The sequence below is a fragment of the Eptatretus burgeri genome, chromosome 2 (genome assembly GCF_056783735.1).
Source record: "Eptatretus burgeri isolate ZD-2024b chromosome 2, Ebu_testis_v1, whole genome shotgun sequence".
In the NCBI taxonomy this organism is placed as follows: domain Eukaryota; kingdom Metazoa; phylum Chordata; class Myxini; order Myxiniformes; family Myxinidae; genus Eptatretus; species Eptatretus burgeri.
This window is the reverse complement of record NC_140962.1, coordinates 88,262,524-88,273,210: the sequence shown is the minus strand read 5'-3', so window position 1 is coordinate 88,273,210 and position 10,687 is coordinate 88,262,524. Positions and strand designations below refer to the sequence as shown.

Here is a 10,687-nt window from a genome sequence, read left to right as displayed (position 1 = left end):
CCCTCAAAGAGGCAACACGACCACTGCATATTAACATACAATTGCACATCCAAAATCTACCTACCAGTCCTGTCAATGTCCACCTTCCCCTCTATCCACAATGTTTAAATGGGGGATCTTTAACTAAATGTGATATAACCAGTAATCTATTCAGGGCATTTAATTGCATGGCAGATACATAAACATGTCCCCGATCAATCCTTGCCACGTATCCATGAATGCTTGATCCACAGGGATGACATTTTTCTGACAATTAATTGAACAGTATCTTTTGTTTTTCATGAAGCGCAAGGTGCGATTTACAATTATTGATCCCATGAATTAACAATTAGACAAAATTGAAACTATTTCTGGAGCAGGATTACACTAAATGCAAGGAACCTCAACATTGATTTAAATCGACTTCAAAACAAAAGCGATAAACTATTACTGCTTCTTTGTAACTGCTTTACTCAGCTTAACTGATGAGCGAAACAAATTTAATATCTCTTGCTCAATGTTATGCAATTTATGACTGGGAGTAAGATGAAATTTTCTACATTTATATCTTCTTCAACAATAATATTCGACCAGTTCAGTTAACCTCTTTAGTTTAGTTGAACCATATTGGTACATATTTCCTTTCAGGACTGCTGTGTTTTCTCCTACATTACATACCAGTTGGGATATCTGGCATTGCCCGTTGCTATTGCAATTCTATTCGCATTTTGAAAAAAATCAAATTTTTTATTTATTATTTGTGGGGCCCTAAATCACTTCCCAACACCCACTAATGAATGGGGTCAGGGATCATTTAATATTTCCTTTCAAGTAACTATCATAAAGCTGAGGAACTTTAGAATGATTAAAAAAGATTTTAATCAAACTCTTCTTTCAAATGTTTCATAAATTGTTTGGCCTAAACACTCCCGGCACTCATTGATAAACCTCTGAATGTTTGACAAAATTCCCCATTTGGCCATCTCGAAGAAAAATGGCAAAACACACAAACATCTCTCTTATAGTTGTAGATACTGGAAACTGCTCTTCAGGGCATTCCCAAAATGATCTCTTTCCTGAAATAAGATGACATTCAAAGAGAAAATCAGATATATAATAATGCATGGGAACGTAAAATGGAAACGCTATGAGATTACATTCCCGAACGTCGTGCAGAACTTATTTAATCTGTCTCCCTCATAAAACTGTAAAAATTAACTGATTTTTTTGTTTGCTCAAGAAACGTCACACGCCATGCTGCCAACTTTCACTTGCATTGTCCCATTAAAGTATATGTCAAGCTTTTCCTCGAGAGCTTCCTTAAATAGAGACATTATAGATTTATTATACCTGTGCAAAGTGTAATATATTTGTAAGATCTGATGAAGATTCCTTCTTGAAATACATTTTACCTATTTACCTTGAGAAAATGAAAACGAGGTTCTCTTGACCAGCATACTTCAGCGTTCTTTGTTTCGATTCAACCATTTATAAAGAGAACAAGATCCCAAAGGATTGTTTTGTCCAGCAATATTATTGTGACGTTTGTAGCTGAGGGAGATCCAAACAGAGGGTAATTAAGCTTTTGGGATCTTGGAACTGTTATCATTTGGCTTGAAAAGAAAAATGTAAAGAACCTGATCAGCTATAAATCATTGCAAGATTATTGTGCTCTCACTTTTATATGAATAAATTTATTGACTGAAAATAGTGTTGTTGCAGCCATCGGGTCCTTCCAGTAGCCTGATATTAATCCTGGCAGACTGTGTCAAAGTGGCCACAATGGCCAACTGATTTGTTTGCCCCAGATCGGATCATAGGTCTATCCACCCCATACCAAATCGAGTGGGTCAACCGAGCCAGTCGATGCATAATGCTGATCTCTACCATGTGCCTGATTCCAATTAATGGCCGAGCAAAGCCGGTGAATGCACGGCACGATCTTGTGGGAGCTAATCACCCATACCAGATTAGCCCTCCAACAGATATGCCAATTGCAATTGCGATCATAATCACTCAAATTCACTCCTTGACCAAGAGGATTTAATGATGAACAAGAGCGGTACTCGGTAGACCACATACCTCTATCAGGCTGAAAAGTTTGTGTTTTGTTGCCCACTGATAGGCCAAATCTGTACCCAGACCTTAACCAAAATCTAATCAGCTTGTTGTTCTCACCTACCCACTCATCCACCAAGTTTTGTCATAATTCGTCCACAACTTTTTGAGATGTCATGCTACATATCATTTTTAGCGCATCACTCAATTGTGAAGAATCACTTAGAAACCAAAAAATAACTCTCGTATCCGGATCCGGATCGAAACTAAAATCGAAGCAGTTCATCCTCGTCACATATTCAAGCTGCCCACCAAGTTTTGTCCGAATCCATCCATACCCTTTTGAGATATTGTGCTACGTATAGTTTTTGGCCATTGCTCTCAATCGGGAAGAATCACTTTAAAAATTATAGTATCCGGATCGGATCTGGATCTTCACCAAAATGTGATCAGTTTGTCCATGTGACACATTCAAACTGTGCACCAAGTTTCGTCCAAATTCACTGAGAACTTTTTTTGAGATATGCTGCTCACAATCTAGCAGACAAACAAAGGTGTGAACATAACGTCCGTCCACCTTGGGTGGTGGACTTCTGGATTCCACCGTCATTGGATTTTGGATTGCATTTGGACTTTTGGAACAGAGGTGGACGGTGATTCCACGGTCAAAAACAAGTCTCAAGAGTCTCAGTATTTTGAAGATCAGTGGGATTTTGAAGAAACTATTAGAGACAAAATTAGTGATGGAAACACTTTTGGGGGAATTATGGAGGCGTCGCATTTTGAGGCTTTTGCGAGCAATTCAGATGAAGATGGTGACAATGGAGGTGTTAGTGAAGACGAAAACACCGGTTGCATGTTTACTACAGATTGGTGAGTTTCGTTTTTCCGTTCAATTTACTGCTTATAAGGGATTTAGTGTTAATTGATTAATCAGTTATATTGCACCAGCAGAAATAACCGTCATCACCTGACAGCCCATACCGCACAGACACACTCAAATATCGCCAACAAAATGGGCAACAGATTATTTGTGCCACCATTGTAGGCTGACCAGGTGTCCTGTATGTAAAGGGATCATCCAGTTTTCATACATTCCTGGAACGCCATTTGTGTCTGTCGTCATGCCGCGTCGTATCCACCGTCGTGTCCATGTTGTGTCATGCTATGTTGTGCCGTGTCCGAGCTGTGTTGCAACCCACCATTGTATTTGTGCCAAGTCCATGCAGTGCTGTATCCATTCTGTATTGTGTCCCATTGTCGTGTCCGTGCTGTTGTTTTCTCTGCTGAGAAATTAACATTTTAAAGGGAGGCGGCCTCTTTGTAATGGGCTATCCCCTTTTTTTGTATACCTTGTCAAGGCTCGTATGAGAGCTAACACACAACACACAACAAGGGGAGCATGAGACAAGAGGGGCGGGAGTGGGAGGGACAAAACAGTGGGGAACAGACAGGAGATCTGTGGAAGGGAGAGGGGTGGGACGGGGTACATGGGGAATAGAAGATGGACATTACAGGGACTTTCATGGAGGAAAGCAGGGGAATTTAAGGAAGTGGGCTTGAGTGGATTATCGGGGTAGAAAAGATCGAGGATTTGGATGGGGGATGATAAGAGGTGGTGGTGAACAGCTGTTGTGAAAGCCTGGAGGGAAGAATGGGAAAGAATAGAGTGAGGAAGTTTCTTCCAAAGGCGGGAAAAAAGAGGAATGAAAGAGTGAAGGTGAGCAGTGATTCGTGATTTTGGTAGTTTTACCAGAAGGGGGTTGTTGGCGGACCTTGAGCGCCCTGTGTAAATGTGGTGGGGACAAATCACAGAGAGAGCAGGGGGGCAAGGCTGGAGAGGAGACGGTAGAAGACAGAAAGACCACCGACCAACCTGCAGTGATTGGGTGAGAGGCCCAAAGACTCATCATCATTGCGGGAGATGCCTATGATCCTAAATGCCCTGGTTTCTACAGCGTGAAGCCGAGAAAGATGGGAGGCAGGAACACCAGCCCAGAGGGGAGAGCAGTACTCCATCAGGCTACGGACAAAAGCTTTGTAAGTGGTCAGGAGGGCCGAGGAAGGACTTTGCACGACGGAGGATTCCCAGTCGGCGACTGACTTTGGAAGCGAGGTTTGAAATGTGACTTTCCCAGGAAAGGTCATGGCAGATAGTGAGACCCAGAAGCTTGAAAGAAAAGACTTCTTCCAGAGGATTGTTGAGAAAATGGATGGGAGGGTTTTCTAAACGGTCCTTTCGAAGAGACATAGTGAGAGTGTGAGATTTTTTTGGATTGAAAGACATGTTCCACGTGTTGGACCAGTTTGTGATTTTATCCAGATCTGCAGAGAGCGAAGAAGCTGCTGCTTGCTGGTCTGAGGGATGACCAATGGTACGGCAGAGAGTGGAGTCATCAGCAAAGTGATATAGAGGATTTTCCAGAGAGTCGGAGAGATCATTGATGAAAACCAGAAAAAGAACAGGGCCCAGAATGCCACCTTGAGGAACTTCAGCCTGAACAGGAAGGGGGGATGAAATAACTCCATTTAGGGCCACACGTTGACTGCGACAGGAGAGGAAGTTTGCGAGCCATGAGTGCAAATGGCCTTGGATACCATGGGAAGAGAGTTTGGTGAGTCAGGCAGGGTGCCAGACTGTGTCAAAAGCACGTGATAGGTCCAGGGATACGGCTCGGATTTCCTGTCTGGCATTGAGGACCTCCATCCATTGATGGGAGAGCAGAAGCAGCATATCCAGGGTAGAGTGACCTGAGTAGGGTGAATATACTGGTTCTGACTCACTTTTCCCCATGTAAATGAATGGGGGATTTTCAGCGATTCATTTTTTTTTCCCTAAAAATAAACCCCCTTTTTATCCCAAGGTATATTTATTTGTCTCCCCTTTTAACCTGGGGACACTTTTTTCAAATTACCCATGCAATAAGATAAAGATTTGTTCAAGTACTAAAGTGGTAATGTGATTTGTTAAAGGTGATTCGAAAGAAATATCTGAAACGTCTAAGCCTTGGGACACTATTTATCAAATAACCGATGCATATTGTTTAGCTCACTCATTGAACCGAGAAAGATTTGTTCATTCTCAAATTCCTTCAATAGTTTAATTTTCTTTGCACAATAATCCCCATCTAAAATATTGAAAAACAAAACATTTGAATCTTTATATTTTTAAGATACCCCTTTTGTGCTATTACGAAATGATAAACTTCTCTTAATGATCTCATCTGGCCACCGCCCGAGTTGCAAATCATTTTTGTACATAAACCACACCATAAAAAAAGTTTTGTTTAAAATGTTTTCAGTTCGTGTCATGAAAATGAGGAAGTGTTTTTTTTTGACACTGTCGTGCTGTGTGAATGAGGAAGTGTTTTTGGACAGTCATGCTGTGAAAAAATAGGAACTATTCTCTGAGACAAGGCCTCGTGTTTCTATTTTATCTCAGAACACGAACAGGCTTTTAAACATGTTTAATCAAAACCATTTTAAGGTATTTTAAGTATGTTTTAAAAATGATTCATACAATTTGAGAATATATCGCCCAGTTATTTTCCAAGCTGTCTCGCCCGAAGCGTCATTTCCTGTGGCCACACCCAATGATTAAGCAATCTCCTCATCGTTGCCTTATAAGTGATTCGCCAGACAAAGTTTCTGCCAGACGGGATTTTCATTTTTACAACTGAGACATGAGCGATCTTTCTTCCGCGAACAAAACAGCTCAACACAAAGTTGGTAAGCCTGTGTATAGCTTCCTCTTTGAACGATGAAGCAATTGATTATAAATTAAATCGTGATAATTCTGATATATATTTTTTTTTTCTTAGCAGGTCCTTGGAAGAAGAGCAGTTTACATATCACGACGAGGTGCATGAAATTAATGCTCTTATTGAAGAGGTCAATCATCTTAGAAGAGAATTGAAAAACATTTTTAATGACTGACACGACGTCTTATCACGGCCTCTGATCTTTTTGCCATCTTGTACCAATGGTAAAAAGCTGAGACATGGACTCACTCTCTTCCGATGAAGATAACAGCTCACTACAAAGTTGGTAAGTTTGTGTATGGTTTCCTCTTTGAATGATGAAGCAATTGATTATAAATTAAATCGTGATAATGCGAAAATATATATTTTTTCCTGGCAGGTCCTTGGAAGAAGTGGAGTTTACATATCACGATGAGGTGCATCAAATGAATGCTCTTATTGAAGAGGTCAATGATTTTAGAAGAGAATTGAAAAACATTTATAATGACTGGTATGAAGTCTTATCACGGCCTCTGATCTCGAATGAATTCAACCAATGGTGAGACGTGTGTGTGTGTGTGTGTGTGTGTGTGTGTGTGTGTGTGTGTGTGTGTGTGTGTGTGTGTGTGTGTGTGTGTGTGTGTGTGTGTGTGTGTGTGTGTGTGTGTGTGTGTGTGTGTGTGTGTGTGTGAGAGAATATATGTATGTGTGTCTGTGTGTGTATATGTGTGTGTATGTGTGTGTATATATATGTGTGTATGTGTGTGTGTGTATATATATATATGTGCGTGTGGTGCGTGTGTGTGTGTGTGTCTCTCTTTCCCTGTCTCTTTGTCTCTCTCTATCTCTCCCTGTCTGTCTCTTTGTATCTCTCTCTGTCTGTCTTTCTTCCTACCTCTCTCTGTCTGTCTCTCCATCTATACCCTTGACTCATTATTATTTTATTTTTTTCAGCTCGATCACACAACATCAGCTGTTGAAGCAATCTGGTACAACACATGATTTTCTGGAGGTAAATGTTTCTGAATTATTATTTCGTTATTCTTTTATTAATATCACTCTCTCTTTGGAATGTCGTCTTATGTTGGTTGCATCATTAGTTTGGACGCGGTTTTGCCAGTACACTGGAATTCATTTTATTGGCCTTGGAAGGATGACAGGCTGAGTCGGCCTCCTGGTGTGTTAATTCAGTGGTCAACGAGGCTTGAACTTAGAACCAACACCAGGTTTACTCATATTACCATGTAATTATCTTTATAAAACCTAATTATTATCCACTTTTTGTTTCAAAACAGAATATGGTGTCTGAGTTTCGAAATCACAAGACATCTGAAGAAGATTGCTGGGAAAGATTATACATTCTCGCAAATGAATATTTAATATTTTCAATTTTAATTCATTATATTTGTTTTGTTTACAATTACTTGATTTTGAATTTCAAAAAAAGGATCAAGACATGAAGGAGAGGGAGGGGGTGGGGGGCACAGGGGGATGAGGGGGTGGGGCTTGTGTGGGCGGGGTTTATGTGGGCGGGGCTTGTGTGGGTGGGGTTTATGTGGGTGGGGCTTCGGGGTGGGCGGGGCTTGTGTGGGCGGGGCTTGTGGGAGGGCGTTTATTTGGGTGGGGCTTGTGTGGGTGGGGCTTCGGTGGGGTTTATGTGGGTGGGCTTCGGTGGGGTTTGTGTGGGCAGGGTTTATGTGGGTGGAGCTTGTGTGGGAGGGGTTTATGTTGGCAGGGTTTATGTGGGCGGGGCTTCGGTGGGGCTTATGTGGGAGGGGTGAATGTGGATGAGGCTTATGTGGATGAGGTTTGTGTGGATAAATGGATGGGTGGATGAGTGGAGCTTGTGTGGATGGGTGGATAATTTTTTAATTAAATAAACATGTTGTGTGTGGGGAACTAATTAACTGATGAATATGAGTGGAGCTTGTGTGGGGGTTTGTGTGTGTGGAGCTTGTGTGGAGCTTGTGGGGGGTTTGTGTGTGGTGGGGTTTGTGTGGGGTTTGTGTGGGGTGGGGTTTGTGTGGAGCTTGTGTGGGGTGGGGTTTATGTGGGTGGGTTTTGTGTGGGCGGAGTCAAAAAGGGGCGGAGTCAAAAATTTTCAATTTATCTTTGTCTTTTGTAATTCCTGTGAATAAAATGAACCTAAAATCTCTTCCCCTTCCAAATAATATATCTTATAAGTCCAAGGAACCGTATCTATTACATCAACAATTTTAAAAAGCTCGTTCGTCCATCGTTTAATATAACCCTTTTCAAAATGAGATTTCCACCTATATATTCTGACGATATCACCAACTTTGAACTTAGGTTTTCTGATATTAATCTCTTTTTCATATTTTAATTTTGTAAATGTTTCTAATGGTTTCATATTTGTTGACGTGTGAACCGTGTCATTATACTTATCCACAATATCCTGAATAAAAGATGACCATTGTTGTGAACCGAGTTGTGTGAATTTTTTATATAATCTCTCCTTTAAGGTACGATTAAAACGTTCAACAACAACTGCCTTCCCTTCATTAAAGGTACTGTATAATGTAATACTGTTATTTTTTAGAAAATTCATAAATGTCTTGTTATAAAACTCTCTACCCTCATCAATCCACAATTTTTTAGGTTTTCTCTTACTTTTATTAAATATCTGTTGAAAGGCTAACATAAGAGTATTACCTGTTTTGTTTTTTAATGGTACAACCCATGCGTATCTACTCCTCAAATCAATAACGGTTAAAGTATACTTGTACCCCTTATCATTATTGAGTTCAATCAAATCAGCAGACCAGATATAATCAACTTCCTTGGAATAAACTTTCCTTCTCTGAAACTTTGTGAATATTGGTTTATGTAATTCATCAGCTAATTGCTCTTCAGTCTTAATGACATCATTAGAGCCTATAAGTTTTTTGAATTTCCAAGTCCAAGTTTCAATTTAGCACTGATCATCTTCTTCACAATGAACCGATCAACTTTTTCTCTCAAGGTTGGATTTTGTATCAGAGACAAATTATACAACATTTCTCTATCGGCTTCATGCTTTTCTTCCAACGTTGTGGTATTCCCATAATCAATATCGTGTCTCATGCACACTTCATCAACTCTATTGATGGGTTTACTCCAGGATTTAGGATTGTCTGCCTCATCTAATCTTTTATCCAAGTTTGTGCCTGGACCACAGAAAGAATACCCTGGAAGATGTAATTCCCCTGGTATTCCAGTAGTTGTAAATTTACTTCCTGATAAAAACTTTTGTATGTCTCCTCCTCGTTTGTGTTTGGAGATAAATTGATTTTTTTTGAACCACACACCGAACATATGCCTTTTTGTATAACCCTGTTATTTTTACTTTTAAAATATGAGATATTTTTAGTATTAGTTTTCTTTTTACATTTGAGACAATAACTCATTTATTTATGTGAAAAATTCCTGCAGAGTGCAAAAACCTTTTTAGTTTCCAACATGCACATTTGAATCTTAATTTTTAAAACATAAAGAATCCTTAGAAATGCCTTCACTCTCTCCTCCATTTATTTAAGAAAAAAAATAAAAATGAAAAACTTGAATTAAAATGAATATCTTGTCGATGTCAATATTCTTGTCGAAAGTATTGCAAATAGACTTGTCAATTCTTTGTTTTCCTCCTCGGTGGGTTGAGTTATTTTCTGTAATACCACCAATCTTTTTTTAATCTCACTGGTTTCCACATTTTGATATTTATTTTGTCTCGCTCTTTCCTCCCTCTCCTTCTCTCTCTCCTCCCTCTCCTTCTCTCTCTTCTCTCTCTTCTCTTTTTCCTCCTCTTTTTTCTCCCTCTCTTCCTTCTCTCTCTCCTCTTTTTCCTCCTCTTTCTTCTCCCTCTCCTCCTTCTCTCTCTTCTCCTTTTCCTCCTCTTCCCTCTCTTCTTCAACTCCTTCCTCATCCCTTATTATCCTTGAATCGCTTACACCCCATAGAATATCATACATATATTCATCAGGATTTCTTGTTATTCCTGTATCCTAAATATTTTTTTTTACAACAGGAAACCAATAAAATTTCTTTTGAATTTCTAAAAGAGCCTTACCTTTTCTTAACTCTATAATTTTTTCATTATTTAACATTCTCATTAAATCTAAAGTTGTCGGTTTATCAACATCAGCATAATGCCAATCTTTTATTGAAAATACCTCATTCTTATGTTGTAGAACATATTTATTAAAATACCGAATACCCTTTTCTTGAAGGTATGCTTGGACACAGAAATGATAATTTTCTTGAAGCCTTCTTTCTATCATTTATGTATTAGAAATATATGTTAGAATAATATTATGGCACAAAACACCTCCCCATCTTCCCATAGTTAAATCATTTTGTATTTCCTTACTTATTATATATAATCCTGTTTTTTCTGTTTTCATGATATAAACTTGGGCAAAACCATTATTATATTTACCCTTATTAAATTATTTTATTTGTTGTTTACTAATCGTGGCCCCACAAAACTCATTCTCGATACCAAGTGGATAATATTCTTCCTTACGAGACTGATTTAATTGTTCCAGGTCTTCGAGGTTAATTTTAAATGACCAATTATACCCTAAATCATTCATATCATACCCCCATTGTTCTATTCTCATACAAACGATACGCCCTTCTTTATAAAAATTTATTTTAATTCGAACTGTGAATTCTGTATGACCTGGAGATAATATCAACACTTCTGTATCTTTGGAATACACGGCCGTTTTATTTAAAGATATATATTGTGATAAATCGCTTAATCTCACCAAGTCATTCGCGTCAGTCGGGCTTGGATAATTTTTTAATTTATAAGCATTTTTCATGTTAATATTTTTGGTTATATTATATTTATGTCGTTCAGCCTGTGCCTTTGTGTAATAATTTGATAAATCAATATCCAGTTCTTGAGA

General features: G+C 39.0%; 1 long non-coding RNA gene across 1 annotated transcript; it reads left to right on the top strand.

Annotated features, from left to right (window-relative positions):
* The first annotated feature begins 6,030 nt into the window (after window positions 1-6,030).
* LOC147032518 (uncharacterized) lies at window positions 6,031-6,479 on the top strand. The gene is made up of 2 exons (XR_015052082.1): window positions 6,031-6,084; window positions 6,178-6,479. It is a non-coding gene; the product is annotated as an uncharacterized LOC147032518 (long non-coding RNA).
* Window positions 6,480-10,687: the final 4,208 nt, after the last annotated feature.